The sequence below is a fragment of the Ixodes scapularis genome, unplaced genomic scaffold (genome assembly GCF_016920785.2).
Source record: "Ixodes scapularis isolate PalLabHiFi unplaced genomic scaffold, ASM1692078v2 PGA_scaffold13__105_contigs__length_92229423, whole genome shotgun sequence".
Classification (NCBI taxonomy): Eukaryota; Metazoa; Arthropoda; class Arachnida; order Ixodida; family Ixodidae; genus Ixodes; species Ixodes scapularis.
In genome coordinates, this window is record NW_024609839.1 from 37,330,329 (window position 1) to 37,349,024 (window position 18,696).

The 18,696-nt window shown below is 44.2% G+C and overlaps 1 protein-coding gene and 1 long non-coding RNA gene across 2 annotated transcripts in view; one reads left to right on the plus strand and one right to left on the minus strand.

Moving 5' to 3' along the window:
• Positions 1-18,696, plus strand: part of LOC115310032 — a 49,054-nt gene that overhangs the window by 15,308 nt on the left and 15,050 nt on the right. The window lies entirely within an intron of this gene.
• On the minus strand, positions 6,764-18,441 carry LOC121835534. The gene is made up of 3 exons (XR_006077636.1): positions 18,273-18,441; positions 15,996-16,043; positions 6,764-6,894 (listed from the first exon to the last, which is right to left on the minus strand). It is a non-coding gene; the product is annotated as an uncharacterized LOC121835534 (long non-coding RNA).

Below are 18,696 nucleotides of genomic sequence, written 5' to 3' on the forward strand. Positions count from 1 at the left end.
TCAATCTCAAGGTCATCTCCACCAACACAAAAGGACGAAATCTATACAGATCGAGCGCCACAGCCTTCATCGCACAATGCAAGAACGTTGACAACGTTTACAGGTCGACGCGATAAGGCAACATCCATCCACCCTCAAACTTGAACAAAAGGATCTCTTCCACTACAACTATTCTATACACAGTGCATACTTCTGTTCAAGTTTGAGGGTGGATGGATGTTGCCTTATCGCGTCGACCTGTAAACGTTGTCAACGTTCTTGCATTGTGTGATGAAGGCTGTGGCGCTTGATCTGTATAGACTTCGTCCTTTCGTGTTTATTTATTTATTTATTTCAGATACCCTCAGGGCCAAAGGCATTAGAGAGGGGAGTGGGTACAATGTATAAGTATAAAGTTTAAAAAATGCAGAGGTTATTAGTACAGTAAATTGACTCTTATTTATACAATGTTAGCTATGGCGTTCTTGAACTGCTGGGGATCTTCGATTGTTGCTGTCGGCGCGGGAAGGCCATTCCACTCCACTGATGTGCGAGGAAAGAATGACTGAAAAAAAGCATTAGTTCTACACGATGGAATCCCGACTTTATGAACATGATCTAATCTAGATGAGATGTATTGGGGGGGTAAAATATGTTCGGCGCGCAAGGAGGGATGAAGAAACAGTTTGTGAAAGAGACAAAGACGAGAGATTTTTTTTGTTGTGGAGATGACTTTGAGATTCAGACTATATAAGGAGGTGGACCAAATAAACGAGTTAGCTGAGTTTGAGACGTCGTCCTGTCTATTTTTTGTCCGTTCTATGTTTTGACGTTTCTTCTCTACCCCAGTCTCGGGGTAATTCAACATGGTTAATATTCACCAGCTCGCCTGCACCCTTTAGATTTCTTTTAAAAAATGCTGTTGTAGCTCATTGTTTGCAATCAAGTAAAAAGACAATTGGCGAAGTACCTTTTTATATGAGCGGAGCATAAATCCTTCCATATCAAAGCTAAAATGTAAAGTTATGTTTGGGCATGTGCATGTGCAGGCATGTGCACAAAGTTTTGTGTCCACGTACCTTTTTTGTGCCTGTGCCTTACTCACCTGCTGCAAAACTTTTGCTTCGATGTGCTGGCAGTGCGTCAGTGTGATCATTTTTTATTTACCTTCTGTCCAAACGAGGTGAATGGGCCAATAATTTTTCAGCAACACATGCATCGTGCCAAATGTTTTATTAGCACCTCCATAAAACTTGCACTCCTGGCTTTAACAAAAAAAAAATCTGCATTACAGAGGTATGCTTACTATACCGAGAATCACATCTTAGTATGCCTAAACTTCTCTTTCATTAGTCACGGAGTCTATTATAAACTACTCCCAACGAATTATAATGTGGTGGTACATAAAAAGAAACACACACAGCTACCAGCATGCAAATTTATTTCGAGAGTCACTCACAAAAGGTATAAAATATGCTTTCAGAGAGAGCAGAGCAACTTTGTTGGTTAACGGTCAAATGGCGCACTGGAAAGAGTGCAGGAAATTGCACCAATGATGATACATAGAAGAATAACATTGTTGTTTTGGATGCTCAATTATATCGACAGCGTGTCCTTGGTGGATGCACTTCCTAATTATTGTGTTTACGGAATTACTACGCCACTCTTCTACCATTATAGGCGCAACTTCTTGTGCACACTTTTTTTTTTAAATCTGGTGACAAACGGCAAACCTTCAACAATAAATCCCGAGAGCCTATTGCCCCTTCATAAATTTTGGAGTACATTACCTTTCTCCACTTGGTGATCCAGACATCCCATTAGAGTTACAGAAAGCATTAAGGCATGTACCACACATTAGAGGGGAAACTGTGTACCACAAATGTTAAAGCAAAAGCATGACATTTTATTATAAAGAGTGTGAGGCAGTGTCAGTTATCCGAGTACCAATCTTCAGTAAAGCCTTTAAGCTTCTTAGAGAATGATTTGTGCACTCCTTAATTTAGAATTGGCAAGTTTTGATATTTGCTTGCAGACTTGCAGCCTACAGTAAAAAGAAGTGTTAGTATAAACAAGCCCTGTGTCTTTCATTAGTAATAAAAAGTTTATTTAAAATGTATTAAAAATTACTGAAAAATAATTAACAGTGAAATTTTAAGCCTTATATTGTTCCCATTCAAGCAAGGGGATTCCACTCAAAACTCATCCCAAAAAGAAGAGAAGAATGATAAATACTCAAGATAACTTACCATGCTCAGGTGTCCTGTTAATTTTGCAGTAAATGGCATGTTATGCATGTATGATATCAAAATGTGGTTAAAAACAGCTTCCCAAGATTAGTGTTATTGTGCTCGTGGTATAACAAACAAATTTTACCACAATCGCTTTATGAAGAATGGGTTAGAATCATAATCCCCAAGTTTGTCAATGGGTTTTCAAGAGTTTCGCAGGTGCTCCACCAGCTGGTGTTTAAGCAAAGAAACTGGCATTCATACCAGAAGCTATGCGCCGTAAAATATTGAGAAAGCGCTCATCAAATGGGTGGAGATAATTGTAAAAAATATGGGATGGGCACTTTGCAGGTTCCAGCACTGAAAGTCAGAACGGTGCAGGAGCAGTGTTGTAGTCTGGTGGGACCCCCATTTTCTTAAAGCAGTTGCACCGCTTGCATCCAGCCAGCTTTGTGCTGGCACTCTCATGTGAAGCTTCATTGCTTCTTACCGGAGTGAGCATGGAAAGCTTCACCGCTCTGCACCAGCGCACTGGGAAATGTGGTTGATGCGGAGGAGCACTTTGTTTCATTCAATACATTCAGAAGTTTACTGGCCTGGGTGCTTGATATGTTCTTAATCACTTTTTAAATTTTCAAAAGTGGGGTGGACACCTATTGCGATATGAGCACATGCTTATCATTTTATGGCACATGGAATGGCAGAGATAAAAAAGTAAGGCAAATATTTTGCCTATCACAATGGCGGGTAGTAGAAATGCATCGAAATGATGTGTTATGCGTCACGGAAAGTTAAAAACATGAATGGTTAGTAGTGACTACTGCTGCATTAGAAGGAAGAAGGAAGTGCAGAAAGGAAGGCAAAGAAGTTAACTTGGGGCATTTTATGCTGCATCAGGTAAGTTATAGTAAAGTTTATAAAACACAACATTTTAGAGACAACATGCCTCCTATAATTTATACAATTTTCGTCATGGCAACATACCCCCCCCCCCATACACATCCCACACATTTAAAACGCTATTGCATGCCATTATAAATAGGGTGCTATGGCAACTATTTCGGCATCTCTCTTGACTTGTAACATAGCAGGCATTGTAACATATCACGGCACAGGCAAGACCGTGAATTTCAAACATTACTAAATCTTAGGCGCAGGAAGACCGAAAGGAGAAGACACAAAAAAAAAAGAGTGACAACACTGAACGGGATGGTGTGTGTGTTGTACTTCTTTTTTTTAATCTCCTCTCTGTCCCCTTGCATCTTAGGTTTACTGATGCTATGACATGTTCCAATCAATATATCAAGACTTAATCATTTCTAAATTGAGAAAAATAACATGCAAAGCATACTGCAAGATCATAGGCGTGCACAGGGTCCTCCTATAGGGGGGGCCAAATTCACTGCAGCGCCCCCCCCTTCCCCTCACCCCCGTCTCACCGAGACCCTTACGCCGTAGGGGTAAGGTGTTCTAGTGTACCCTAGTAGGAGTGCACTAGAACACCATATTTTAACCGCGAAATATGACTTCCAAGTTTACTTCAGTGTCACTATAAAACTACCCTTCAGTTTACTTTCCCGCAGATTACTTGGAAGTCTAATTATTGCGGTCTACGAATGGAGCCCGGAGACTGATAAGGCTTGAAATGTGTTTGAACCTAAAAATTAAATCTGAGCTGTGACACCGAACATGACGTAATGCCACAAAACGTCATACTTGCCACTGTTACGTGTCATCGTATCCATATCCTCGTAGACCGCAGTAATTGGATTTGCGAGTGCTCTGCGTGAAAGTGGACTTACATGCGCTTTGAAGTGTGGGAGAAATAAGAAGATGAGATAACTTTTCTAACAACAAAAACGATTTATTGCCAAACAAAAAAGGAGACCCCCACGATAAAGAAACCACAGCTTGCACTCGTAGGGCATAAGCGCCATCACAAAAGACAGAAAGAAAATGAATTGCACGAGGGCTCAGACAATACACAAGTTCAGTTCACAAACGATACTGTAAAAAAAATTTAACACAACACAACAACAGGGCTGGTGCAAATGAAAACAGTAACACACAGTAAAATTAACTACACTATACAAAAGTACTATTCAAGCTGAGCTGTGCAAAAATACTTTTGGTGCGAGAGGCGAACCTTAGTTCGGACGGAATCGGCTGTAAAGCACCCTCTTCCGCCGGCTGTCAACCAATTAAGGATAAAGTAGAATTATGTGACATTGTAGGTTAATGCGAGAGCATATCCTGCGAAATTAAAACACATTCATAACAAAAGTTTGCGCGTTTTAGTCGTAAAATGCTTTAAGATATTATCAAAACTGATGGATGTTGCTAGGTCCTGCTCCACAAAGGGCAGCATCAGCCAACGAAGCCGTTCCTGCGACATCATGGATCTTAACTTGGTCTTTACATGTGCGGGCTTCGAAAATGTCCTTTCGCACGAGCAACTGGTTACAGGAATCGTGGAAAAAAGTTGAAGAGCGCGAGAAAAGTCCTTGAATACTGACTTGTCCAACCCATTTTCTTTAAGTGAATCCAGCCAGTCATAGGCGGACATGCTGTTTGTTTTTTCGTCGCTGGTTCGGGACTTCAGGAGTTGCATTTCAGCACTTAAGCTGTCGGGATCTACCTCAAAAAGCTACAAATAATAGATATTTGTTCGTCGCTCACAGAGAGGCCCAAAGGGTTCTGGAGAGCACACACAAGCTCAAAAGTTTCTTGTGTGAACCTTTCCTCGATCCCTCGAACACAGGAGTCAAGCATCGGAAAGAAAACACTGACACGAAATTCCTCCTCTTTTGTCGCATAGAAACATTCATTCGCCAGTTTTGGTCAAATCGCTTCGATATCTTTCTTCTTCGAACTTCGGGAATCTCGATTTCATTCATCTCGCAGATCGAAGAAGCTTCCGCAAACATCTTTTTAAAGACTGTCCCATCTTGCCTCATCTCTCGCAGCGCTTTTTGCAGATGCCTGACTTCATTGAGTGCAGTGGTAAGGTTAATTTTAGGGTCCTGAAGAGCTCGGCTAGCCTTCAAAATAAGCTGTAGAATAGGGTGAGCTATTTCCATGCTGCAGACAAAGTCAAAGCTCATCACCTGGGAAAGGAGTCCCTTGCCTTTTGCTTTCGTCTCCGGGTGCTTTGTGGAGTCCACAATCGTTCTTACTGCACTCGACAGTTCGCTGTAGCTCTTGCAGCGAACTGGCCTTTACTGCTTCAGCACGACGTGCCCATCTGGTTGTAGACAAAGACTTCAAAGTTTTCAGCTGTGTGCCGACAGTTTGGAAAATTCGCTCAAAAACAGCATGGCGCACAACACTGTTTTCAATAAAGTTGTACGCAAGTTGCACAACGCCAAAGAAATCAAACATCATTCTGTTTTCTGCTCAAGACAAGCATGCATCGACAAGCACCAGGTTTAAGCTGTGGGCATAGCAGTGAACGTAGACGAGCTTGTTGTTCTGCTCTTTGCACTTTGCTTGAACGCCAGCAACGTGCCCTGACATAGTAGAAGCCCCGTCAAAGCAGACGGAACTCACAGAATTCCAGGAAACATTGATGGTGTTGAGAACTGCTTGCAATGTGGAAAACACAGTCGCTGTCTAAATTTTTAAGCCTGTCGAGAGTAAGGAAGACCTCCACTGGCCTGTTCTTAATTTCGCAGAAGTACCTAATAACAACGGAGAGTTGTTCATGATGACTGCAGTCACTTGTTTCGTCGCACATGAGCGAGACTGTTTTACCTTCTATGCGGTGGACAATCGAAGAAAAAATGGCTGCATGCAGTGACTCTAGGATGTCATTTTGTATTCTGTTGCTGATGTAGAAGGCGTTTTTTGGGCCTGACTCTAAGTGGCCCCGCAAAAGCGGGGTCGTACTTCTTTAAGATGTTAACTATCTCTAAATATAGACCTTGCTCTGCGCTTTCCTTATTTTCACTGTGCCCTCTGAATGGCCTTCCTCCCTTTGAGAGAAGAACAACGATGTCAGTAAGGCGCTTTAGCACCTCACGATTTTGTTTTCGTTTTTCTTCAACTTGAGACGCTCGTCGTTCAAAGCTTTCATCCAGCATTGAAGCAATCAATCTGTTTGCTTTGGAGCAATTCCATGACACAACACTGTTAAGATGGCCCTCAGACCTTTCATGCTGATTAAACCTTTCTATCGCTTTCTTCCAAGTTCGAAACCCAGTTGAAACAAAGGATGGGTCTAAATGTGCTTTGGTACCACTGCCCGGCGGAAACGCCCGACAACAAAAGCAAAAGGCTGCATCTTTTGCTGGACTGTATTCAAGCCAGCTGAACTTTGCAAACCAGTGTTCACAAAAGCTGCGCTTTCGATTATTCGTTTCTGTTTGGGCATAGCTGCCCAGATGAGGCTGAAAAGGACCCCGTGCTTGCCTGGCTTGCTTGTCCAGGTCGTTAGTCGGCATTGGCAGCGACGGGTCGTCGTCAGACATTTGGTTCTGGTTGGTGGAAAGCGTTGAGCAAAATCTCGGAGGCTCATCTGGTGCATCAGCGATGTGGCTTGGCGTCGTGGCACAGCTCGGCGTTGGCACACAATTTGGCGTCGTGGCACAGCATGGTGAAGTGGCACAGTCGTCAGTTTGCTGGTGGCTGGACATCTCTTCCGGTTCATTTTGTTCATGCTGCTCTTTGCAGCTTGTTGACTGTGCTGCAAACAAATAAGAGAAGTATAACTTTTTAGTTTTCTTTTTACCTGTTAACATGGCTCTTAGAACACGCTCGAAAAGAAGTCTGAGTAAAAAATTACAGAACCAACTGCGCCAATAATAAATATATATTTTTGGAAATTTTACGACAGCTTTCTCATCGACAGCTCAGCATAGTCTCTCCAAGCTAACAACAGCAACCGCTGCTCGGAGGCGAGCCAAACACGGCCTGCTGATTGTGTTTTCTACGTTTTAACGTAAACAACCTTTTTGAAAAAACTAGGTTGCTAAAAAGCAAGTTTTTTTTTTTTATGTCGGTGATGTCAGTCGCGCTAGAGTTACTAGTCTGGCCGAGGAGCACTACCTTCTTTGTTCATCGCGACAAAAGTTTGCGCCCTTCTCGTATAGTTAATAATTTCTAGAGAGATAATCCTGCACAGAGCGTATACACGACTCAAACATTTTAAGACTGCGTTTTATTAATGGTGAGCACTGGCGCTGGGCACGGAAATGCCCAGAGTTGCTGAGTACGTCAGTGAAGACAGACGGGGCTCTAATAGAAACGTTGCTAAATTCGGTAGGCACGTTTTCCTTTGTGAGGACTTAAACATTCGTGAGTGGGTGCGTCTCTCACTCTCACTGTTGCCTTCGTTCATGAGGCACTTCATTCGCCTCAACAAGATCAGTCATTTTGCTCAACGGGGTCCTGTTGTGGTGCCACGCTATCGTCTACGAACAGACTTCATAGGATGATACCGACACGTGCTGCTATATAGAGACTTTTAATGAAAAGGATATGAATAATTTAACCAACTAAACTGAGATCTGGAATGAATGAATTCAACAACGAAGAAAAATACTACAAGGTCAGTTTTAACGAAGAAAGGGTAAAAGCACAGGCGAGCTGGTGAAGAACTTCCATCGTAAACCGGAGACACGGAAAAATAAAAAAACGGACAAAACAACAACAAGTCTCAAACACAGCTTCTAGTTTATTTGAACACCTCCGCTCTTATATATACACAACAACCCTCCTCTCCAAAGGTCGACACACCTCCTCTCCACTCCATCAACGACATCTCAAACTGAACCAATGACACATGCTACCTCCCTTCCTTTCATACCAACCAAAAACTGACCCCTTTCCAATCCAAGAAACAGGCACTCAAACCCTGCTAACAATGAAAACACCCCCCCCCCCCACAAAAAAAAAAAAAAGATAAGTTTTACGGAACCGACCAGCCACAACTGATAACAGGCCTATCGAACAGACACAATGTTAGCATTCAACCACCCCTCAAAAAAAAAAAAAAAAAATTAAAGACATAGAAAGCGTTTCAGTTCACTTCCGAAACCCAAGGACGGTGTGCTGACACAATTGCCACGCTCCAAAATACATAAAGTCTCCCTCACAACTCTCCTACCATTTTCTTTCTCTTTATGCAATACCTGGGTATCCCCCCACTCAGGCTGACAGTGATTGCAGTCTACAACATGTTTAGCTATTTCTGAATTCTGCGCATTGTCTTTTACCGCCCTTTTATGTTCCAGCAACCTATCATTCAAACAGCGACCAGTTTGGCCTACATAAGAGAATCCACACCGCAACGGAATGTCGTATACAACTCCTACTTGACAAGTTAAATCAGGGTTTTGGTGTTTCTTTAGGCAACCCTGACGACCACCCGAAAAGGGGGTTAAGCTTTCCAATTTATGTTGTGCCTTGAAAACTAAATTTACTCCGAACCTCTTGGCCACTGACTTCAAATTATGAGATATTCCATGATAGTAAGGCACACAGACCACATTTTTCACAACCGGTTTTTCTACCGGAGCCGAACTGAACTTTCTTAACACCTTGAGCATAACGCTAGAAATCACATCCTGGTGATGGCCCGCTTCCACAAGACGCAACTTTTGCAACCCTATTGCCTCTCCAACGTGATGTACACATGACTTCTTACACGCGTTATCTACCACAGACGCGATTACACCCCTCTTGACTAACTTCGAGTGGCAGCTGTCAGCAGCCAACAAAGGTTTTGCCGATTCCTTACCAAACCTCCAACACAAGCCCTTTTGTGTGTGTAGTAGGAGGTCTAGATACTGAATCCTGCCCTGAAGAGTGCTTCCTTCCGTGAACGTCAAATCGTGGCACTTTTCTATTATACACTTCTTAACCGTCCCTGCTAACCCTTCCTCAAAAGAACAAATCAAAATGTCGTCTACATAGCGACGAACTACAACAGCTCCACTCGGCAAAGACCGCACAAACGCGTCGACATAAACATCCATTTCATTTAAAAAAATCTCTGATAACACTGGCGCAATTGAAGACCCGATGCACACTCCCTCTTTTTGGATAAAAAGAGCACCTTCAAAGTCTATAACAGTGGACCCCAAATAAAACTCCAGAATGCTCATAAAGCTATCCACATCAATTCCAGAGGAAGACTGAAATTTTACTAGATGGTCATCACACCACCCCCTGACCCTCCTCAAAAGCTCCGACTTATTCATAGAATAATAAAGATCCTTGATGTCTAAGGTTATTACTTCGCAGCTTCTCCCATGATGGGGATTCAGTATTTCTATTAATTGCTCAGAGTTTCTCAATGATAACGGGCTATCGACCTCCACTCCAGTTAGACACTTTTGTATAAAAACCGACAACACCCTCTGCCAAGCACCATTTTCGTTCACAACTACTCTCAACGGGAAGCCAGGCTTGTGGTCCTTCAACAAAAATTTCAGTCTTAAGGTAGCCTGTGAAACCTCCCCTAGCCTCTTTACCACCGTCTGAAAGTCACACTCCTTAAGTACAGCTACCACATTCCTTTTCGCTTTCTTGAGGTCCCCAACATACGGCTTAAAAAGTTTATCAACCGCTTCAGCTGCCTTTGCTCTAAACATGTCATTTCCTAGGACAGCAAACCTCCCTGATTTGTCCGTCTGAAGTAAAGTAAGCTCTTTCTGTTCTAAGTCCTTCTTTACATCCCTGAACATCTTACAGGATACCTTATCCCTCGAAAAAGTCTGATCCACTATCCTTGAGACCTTCCTTATTGATTCATCAATAAAAACTTTTTTCTTGTCCTGATCAGAAATTTTCTTCGTGATTTCAAGCACATCAGATACTATATCCACCTTAGATGGCTTCACGTTAACGGAGAACTTCGGTCCCTTCCCCAGACATGCTTCTGTCTTTTTATCTAGCTGCTTTCCCGACAAGTTGAAAGGCATTCCTTGGCGATTAATTCTAACATTCGTTGCCTCACATGCAGTTCGCTTTGACACGGAAATTATAGCTTTCCTTCTGCTCCCACTCCATAGCGCCTCCCTTTTTGACGACAACAATCGCAGCCAGGTTGAATACTCAATAGTATTGCCATAACTTTCCCCACGTGTTAATGTCCAAATAGTGTCACACACCTTCCAAGCTTGCTTGAGTTGGTCCTGTAGAGAGTTCCTGTAGGCCGTCAGAACTTTTTTCTTGGTCGTCCAATCACAAGTCAATGAAGAGAGGTAGGGCCATCTTGAGTCTTCGATGTACCTTTCTCTTGAGCAGAAGCCCAGAAAACACCAATCCGCCTCAAGCTCCGCCATCCGCTGTCCCAACTTGCAAAGAACTAGGAAGCTGTATACTTCCACAGAAGACGAGGGCAGTGACGATAAAAACAGAGACGAACACACTTCTAGGCCTGCATCAGGGAGAATTAACGAAGAAAGGGTAAAAGCACAGGCGAGCTGGTGAAGAACTTCCATCGTAAACCGGAGACACGGAAAAATAAAAAAACGGACAAAACAACAACAAGTCTCAAACACAGCTTCTAGTTTATTTGAACACCTCCGCTCTTATATATACACAACAACCCTCCTCTCCAAAGGTCGACACACCTCCTCTCCACTCCATCAACGACATCTCAAACTGAACCAATGACACATGCTACCTCCCTTCCTTTCATACCAACCAAAAACTGACCCCTTTCCAATCCAAGAAACAGGCACTCAAACCCTGCTAACAATGAAAACACCCCCCCCCCCCCACAAAAAAAAAAAGATAAGTTTTACGGAACCGACCAGCCACAACTGATAACAGGCCTATCGAACAGACACAATGTTAGCATTCAACCACCCCTCAAAAAAAAAAAAAAAAAAAAAATTAAAGACATAGAAAGCGTTTCAGTTCACTTCCGAAACCCAAGGACGGTGTGCTGACACAATTGCCACGCTCCAAAATACATAAAGTCTCCCTCACAACTCTCCTACCATTTTCTTTCTCTTTATGCAATACCTGGGTATCCCCCCACTCAGGCTGACAGTGATTGCAGTCTACAACATGTTTAGCTATTTCTGAATTCTGCGCATTGTCTTTTACCGCCCTTTTATGTTCCAGCAACCTATCATTCAAACAGCGACCAGTTTGGCCTTGTACTCCCATACATACGACTGTATGTATGGGAGTACAAGGCTGCTAGAGTGCAAGCTGCAGTGTGCTTTATTCTGAAATCCTTTCTTTTTTTTTTCCTGGGGAAACGGGGAAAGGGGCGAAAAGGGGGGGGGTGTCCCCTTACGAGGGACCCGCGAGCCGCACTTGGACCACCCAAGAGCCGCATGCGGCTCGCGAGCCGCGGTTTGGCCACCCCTGATCTATAGCATGCAAGCTGCCTGCCTCAAATGTTTCAGCTATTGGCTCCATTCAACCACCTGCTCCGGAAAAATGTGAAATAGAGGTGTGTATTAAAGGAAGACGACGGCTTTAACAAGGCAAAGCAGACACTGCTGCGTCAGGCTCCTGGTGTATCGCAACCACACTGAGGAACTCATCCTGAATGTGCCACACCTCCAGAGGCAGTTGGACCAGTGTCGTCACACAACATCCACGGAGTCAAAAGGCCCATAGGAGGTTAACCTTCTTCCAAGAATTCCATGACACACGCATGGGTATCAACGCAATGAGGTAAGGCAATGGTTGATGCCGTACAACCTTGAACAATATGCCAACAGGCTGCATTCATGCCACCAGAAGCAGAGCCACAAGCTTGGCCAGAACCCACGGCTTTATGGACAAGAATTTACATGGACTGCACTGCACCTATCGAAGGTAAAACGGTGCTAATTGTGGTAAACAGTTACCAAGATCGAAAGAAACCACTGGCATCAGCAGCCAGCCAACTCCACTGCAACAGTCGAATATCTGAGGAACACGGTCGCCTGGTTAGGACTTCCTGTTTGCTTGGTGTCCAATAATGGAACACCATTCCCCGGCACGCTGTTTACCGACTTCATTACTCAGAATGGAATTGGCCACCTAAGGACTGCACCTAACTATCCACAGTCAAACAGACTTCCCGAGAGAGCTGTCAGAACGATCAAGGACAGTCTAAAGAAACTCTCGGGTGGTTCTTTGGCTGCATACTTGCCAAGATGGCTCCTTGTGTACCGTCGCACACCGCCTACCACAGGAGGACAATCTCCAACAGAGCTCGTGTTCAACTTTTGTCCTAGAGTTTGCTGCATGAACCTCATCACTGAGACCCAGGAGCTAAAGGTAGACCTGGAAAGACCTAGCAAGCTCAAAGAAAGCAGCCCTGTTATTGAAAGAAACATGGGAGCTGTAGAACAATGGGGACCAAGATCATCTTCCAGGTTGTCGAAAACTGCATGACTTTGGTAAAATCCACCATGGCACAATGAAGCACCACCTAGGCCAGTTGTGCCCCAGACGCTTTAACTCAACTCATTTGTAGTCAGATGATGAAATTACCACTGGGCACTAACTTGATTGGCAGTTAACAAGTGAAAAAACCAGGCTATGGACCAGGAACTGAGCAGGCATTTTAAGCAGTGCAAGGATGCCCCACTCAGGCACGGGCGACACCAACCAAGATGAACCTTTAGCTTGTGCGGCAAAGTGTTGGATCAGGCCACCACCAGGGGTCAGTGTTTTTGGGGGCTTCCCTGTGCAACGGCCATGGGCTTTCTCTCTTTTCCCACACTTTCCAGTGACCATGTAACAAACATGTATGACACGGCCATGTCAATTATTCCCTAATGAACAAATAGGTATGATCTTTGCACTCCATGGATGAAGCAGCCACCAACAATTTCAACATTGGCCTGTATGGAGTCAAAAAACAAGGAAATAAAGGAACTTCTGACACACAACTATTCTTGATGCATGCACACAATAGACTACTTCCATAAAGCCCTGCATCCAACACGGCGCGCGTTGCACTCTGGGAACTAGTTGGCCAGGGAGGAGAGTGGCATGGTTTCGGTTTCAATCGACACGTCGACCAGAGATTACACACAGAGCGTGGACTATAAACGGCCATTATCTCATGTTTTCTGGTCCCGAGAGCGTCATTTGTGGTCTATAAACTAACCTAAATGGCCAGACCTCGAAGCTTTAGCACAAGCCCGAGACGTATATAGCTTCTCTTAACACATGCTTGTTCTATTTTTGTACTTGAGCCTTTTTGTTAGCGTTTCGAGGTATCTGGACGAGCCAGTGCTGGGAATCTCGACGCTGCGAAGCTCGGGGATCTTGCTTATGTATGAATCAACAGGCTGTAGCAACCAATAAGTATGCATACATCAAGCTCGCGCCTTTACATTATATGTTGTTGATCAGGAAGTTTGTTCGTTTCGTGCGTCCATAGAAGAAATATTACTTTTTGCAATTACTGTTTTCTTAATACGCCTGTGTACGCGAAGTAAAACTCGGAGGTGCCATTGAAAAGCTCAATTATAACTAGGGTGTGTACTTTCCGGTGTTTATTTGTGAGAAAAATCGGCGGATGTTTTTCGGTGCTTATTTATTTTCAAAACACCGGTGTGTTTCGGTGGAATGCCTCACGACGAGGCTAAAAACGGTGATTATCGGTGAAAAAAAAAGCGATTGATCACAGACAGAGAGTTCCAGTTTTATTCACATAGTTCACACACTTCTTCTCTAGGAAGCAACTATTTCTCACACTTGGTTATTATAGTAGATGCAAGCATACTTTCATGCTTGCATCTACACGCAAGGAACGTGCTGCCGTCATGGCAGCACGTTCCTTGCGGTTCGCAACCCGCAATTATGAAAACGCACGCTCCTGTACGACACGGACGTTGGCAGTGTCTTCCAGGAACCACAGCAACCTCTGAATACATGGCTTGCACCAACATCACTTGGCCAGACACAATGAGGAAGAGGCACGTGAGAGCCTACCCTCCACTGTGTTAATTTTTCCACAAAAGGGGGCCATGGGAGACACAATAGGGGAAAGGCATATGAGAGCTTAGCTTCCACTGCGTTCACTAGACGCTTTTGACCCCCAGAAAGGAGGGCGGACTGGCGCCACCTGCAAGCCATGTATAAACACTGGAAGAATGCAGGATCCACGAGATAACACGTTCGACGAACCTCTAAGGGGAAAGGGTTTCGCTAGGTCGGAAACTAGCAACGCCCGGTGTTTTTCGGTTTTAACCAGGGCGAAAATATCCAACCACCGGTGTTTTTCGGTTTTAACCGATTTTATATTTTCGTCACCGACGGATGTTTATCGGTGTTTTTCGGTTAAAACCGGAGAATGCACACCCTAATTATAACACACTTCTTATCTCTTATCAGTACTGACCCGCAGCACTGCACGAAACGAAGTCCCCACCCACTTGCATTTTACTAATATTCAACATCGCGTATGCACGTAAAGTTATCCTCCAATCGTATAGGCACATTCGCGCATACAAACCGTTTTAAGAAAGCAAAAGTCGAGCACTTGTGTGAAAAATGTTGCACCATTCGCCAGAAGTACGCCGGACGGGTATGAACCCCTGTGCGGTGCGCCAAACGAACGAAATTATTCAAAGTGCATTTGACGGTTGCTAATGGCCATAATATTTGTCATGTGTTAGCTTTTTTCCTGCCTGAGTATGCCGCGATAATTTCGGACACACCGTTCAGGCACAGATCTTGGGCGTCAGTAAAAGCTCGTCCAAAAAGGCTTAGCGAGGAGTAGGGGACGCTTGTTAGGGCCTCCGTCGTAGCTAGCCCATCTCCGCGTTTGCGAAAACTTAATCGTCTATCAGCATAAAATTTGAGTGGGAGATATATGATGACACGAGGAAGACATCATAGTAACTTTGGTGCAGTAGTGAGGTTGAATTTATTGCGTTTCCTTAAAAGTTTACGCGTCAACGCTGGACTCAACTTTGATACTCCTGTGAGGATGCGGCTTGCTTTTCGCCCAATGAAGTAACAAGAAGCGGACATTTGGCAAACAAAATATGTGTAATGCTCCAGGTGACCGAATTTCACTTGTAGTTCAATGGTACTAGACGGGATTATTGAAATAGAACTCAAAGATGATGTGACTAAGCCACGTCCTACTACGTTTGCAATTCTCAGGCCAACCCATGGACATGGGTTGACCTGGGAATTGAAGAATGAAGATCCAAGAAAGAAGAAAAGATGAAGACGCGATGACTTATACCTGTGCTGGTGTGTTTTAATGTACTCGTGTGTTTTAATTTGATATGTTGACCTGAGAATTGAAGAATGAAGATCCAAGAAAGAAGAAAAGATGAAGACGCAATGACTTATACTTGTGCTGGTGTGTTTTAATGTACTCGTGTGTTTTAATTTGATATGTTGCGTGCTTAATGGCGAATGACTGGAAGAGGAAAAAGAAGAAGCCGACCTCGCGTTAATTTCTATGTATGTGTTCTGAATAGACAGTTGATAGTCAGCGCCTCGTCCTGTGTGTTCCTCCTTCTTGTCCGTGTGGTATTCGCGCCGTTTTTCCAAATGAATCTGCTCAATCGAAACCGAAACTGAGTGGCCAACTAGTTCCCAGAATGCACTGCATGGTATTTCGCCGCAATGGGGCGCGTCGGTTTTGGAAGAAGTCCATTGGCCAGCAGTCTCCTTGCAACATCCTGGACACAGCAACAAAACCCAGCCCTTGCACCTGTTACACTGAGTACGAGCGTCTGACAAAAACTAACTCACGGAAAGGAAATGGCGGCAGTTAGGTCTACTGCAAACGAACTAACACACAGATACCTGACAATAATTAAGTCTGCAACTACAATGAAATAAAATGAGACAGACCCAAAAGCTGCAACCGATGACCATGGAGGGGACATGGGTCTCGTGCCTCTGCAAGAAAAAACACAGAAACTGCAAAATTAAAATAGGCAAGGGGATAAACCAAAAGGGTCGGAGGCAAAGCATAGGCTCCCAGAAGCGTAAAGGTGCTGCACGGTGAAGGCTCACATGGAAAGCTCATGAAGTAAAGGGATGGCTTGCAAATGTCTTAAGCAAGTGCAGAAGTGAAAAACTTGAGGATACAGAGAGAGTGCATATTTCGAGGTGTGCGAATGACACGAGGAAAGCGAACAGGAGAATGACAGGGGAAAAGACAAGCTAACATGGGCAGGAAGTCTCTGCACAGGCTTTCATGCAAGACACCAGAAAGGAAAGTGTAGGCTACAAACATCCACATGAAGCAAAAAGGGATGAGTGAAACATAAGCAGTGCACAGCACAAGAAGGAGGACAAGAAAAAAAAAACATGATACAGAAGAGCAAGTTTGCATGACAGCGAAAGCTTCATATTAGGCCTACACGCAGAGCAGAAGAAAAAGTGCTCCCCACAAAGAACCGTAGCAAGCGTAAAAAAATTCAGAGGCTTCATGCAGCCATACGCACAGAGCACAATAAAAAGAAAAGCTTGCCACAAACATCTGAAGCAAGCGTAAAAGTAAAAGAATATTCTGGGACTTCACTCAGGCTTACATGCAGAGCATAAGAAAAAGCAAGCTTCCCACAAAGAGCTGAAGAAAGTGTGAAAAAAATTTAGATGCTTCACGCAAACTTACACGCAGAGCACAAGAAAAAGAAAGGATTCCCACAAACATCTGAAGCAAGCATGAAAAAAATCCAGAGGCTTCATGCAGGCTTGCACGTAGAGCATAAGAAAAAGAGCTTCCCACAAACATCTCTAGTAAGCGTAAAAAAAATTCAGAGGCCTCACACAGGTTTACAGGCAGAGCCTAAGAAAAAAAGCGTTCCACAAAGACCCATAGCAAGCGTAAACAAATTCAGAGGCCTCAGGCAGAGCACAAGAAAATGGGCTTCTCACAGACCTGTAGCAAGCATAAAAAAATTACAGATGCTTACAAGCACAGCACAAGAAACTTCCCACAAACATGTGTAGCAAGCACAAAAAAAAATGCAGAGGCTTCACGTAGGCTTACATGGAGATCACAAGAAAAAGGGCCTCGCACAAACAACCGTTGCAAGAGTAAAAAAAATTCAGAAGTGCCTCGGTAAACAAGGAACGCAAAAAATGAAAGCTGCCCTTAACAGAAAGAAGAAAGCAAAGTAAAAAAAAATGAGAACGGGACAACAGTTTCATCAACTAAAGCAATCTAAAACACTCATTAGTTCTCCGAGGTCCTGCTATCGACTGCCGAAGTCCCTGCGTTCAGCTGCCCCAGCCGCCAACTCCCGACTTTTTTCCCGCAGGAACAGTTGCAGCCGTGCATGGCAGAATCGCCTGATGAGCTTCATTTTGATTTCATGGCAGTCGGGCAGCTGAACACATTGGCCCTCTGCAGCCATCCTCGCCGATAGGCCGTCCAGGATGCCTCGTGCATGCATCAAATCCGCAATGAGGCTGCGAAAGACACTTTCACAAATTGCGAAGAGGGCGCGTGCAGCTTCAGAGGGGCAGGTCAGAGCGTCAGGGACATAACTCTTTAGCCTGAGGAGGCTATTTGCAGGTGCCATGGGGACTTGAACAGCTGCAGCACACGTGTCACATGTAGCATTATTTTTTACAACTCTTCGTACCACATACCCGCGTAATAGTCAAAGCTATTCTCCTCAGGTTGTGACATGGTGAGTTCTACCTTTTCAAGAAAAATGTCGGTGGGCACAGCAGGTTGTACATCCAAGTCTGCGAGGTCAGCCAGGTAAAAGGAGGCATCGTCCAGTTCGTAGAACCCTGCCTTGGACGCCTTCAGGTACTGACAGTGTGTGATGATTTTCAAGGTCATCTTAAACTCCAAGAAGCTGGGATAGGGTTGCCCTGTCGCACTACCGAAAACAAGTTTTCATGGCAGTCCTGCGTGAATCTGGATGTGAGCACAAATGAAAAAGAATGTCTCTCAATGAGACTTTGCTCCAGGTCCAGAATGGACTTGGTAGAGAGGATTACCCCCGCCTGCACTGGCTTGAACGCCCCATCCCCAATAGTGAGGTGGAGAAAAAGATCCTTAAATTTGACCAGAAAGTCAAGGGTGTTCTTGTAGCAGGCCTCATTTTGCCTGCTGATCGCAAGGACTGGGTGCCTGCTGCTCATAAGATCAAACCATTTGTTGACCTGTTCCAAGAACCAAGCCGTGGTGAGGAAGTTGGTGCTCCAGCCATGATTCTCCACCAGGAAGCGCAGGGCAGTGGCCGTGGAGTGACTGAGGACCCGTAGGGCAGTGCTCACCTACAAACACAGAACTGCTTTAGATCATCAAGTGTATGCAATGTTTGGTAAACTGGACTGAAGGAATCATTGATTTGAAACTTCCCCCTCAGTCAATAAAAGAACAGCATGGGCACTAAACGAAGAAAAGGCTGTAACTTCCATTCCTGTTGTCCATACGAATGGTTTTTGCTGTTTTTTACGAGTTTTTGCCACTCTCTTAAAGTTGGCAGTTCCACTTCATGAGCAAAGGTGATGAATGCCAGCACTGAAGTAAAGTACACTCCATGGTTACTTTGGTAGCTGTGCATTGCTAAAAGTGTCACCGACT